Raw genomic sequence first — 695 nt, 5'->3', positions numbered from 1 at the left:
CAAAAAGAAACTTTGATGGATAAAGACTTGATGTCCACTTAAGTTGACATATCGCCCGCAGACAATTATACCGATACAATATAAGTTTTAAAGTTGGTATTGTACCGATTCTGTATCTTGAGTGTATTGATATTTTCAGTGATTGAGTCAATTTAAAGTTACTAGATGGTCATGTGCGATATTCTTCTTTCTTACTATATGGTTTGAATGATCGTAATTAACTAGGCTCAATGTTCCATCATATAGTTGAATTACAAGAGGCAAGACTGATTGGAGTCGTTCCTCTTAACCAGCACGTGGTGTGTCAAGAGAGAAAAATCATGGGATCAGTGCACTAAAAAATAAATAAAGGAGTTCAGAGGTTGATAAGCTGATCCGAGGGTCTTATACTGTTTGGCTCACTGCTTCAGCACTGGACCAGGTCCTTACGAAAGATAATTCCTTTAGGTACTGTTTGGCAAAGGGTTAAGTGAGGGGTTAAGGAGACTTAACCCCTTCTTAACCTGCCAAACACAACAAATCTATATAAGGGTTAAAGTGAGTTAACCCTCCATAATTTGCCAAACATAAAAAATATAGAAGGGTTAAGTTAACCCCTCTAGAGGGGTTAAAATGAGTTAACCCCTCAAAATGAGGGGTTTACTAATACTCCTATTTAGATGGAATAAGAGTTAACCCTTCTAATTATAAAAAAA

Source organism: Asparagus officinalis, chromosome 4 (assembly GCF_001876935.1).
Source record: "Asparagus officinalis chromosome 4, Aspof.V1, whole genome shotgun sequence".
Lineage (NCBI taxonomy): Eukaryota > Viridiplantae > Streptophyta > Magnoliopsida > Asparagales > Asparagaceae > Asparagus > Asparagus officinalis.
The sequence above is the reverse complement of the archived record's forward strand: the minus strand, read 5'-3'. Positions refer to the sequence as shown.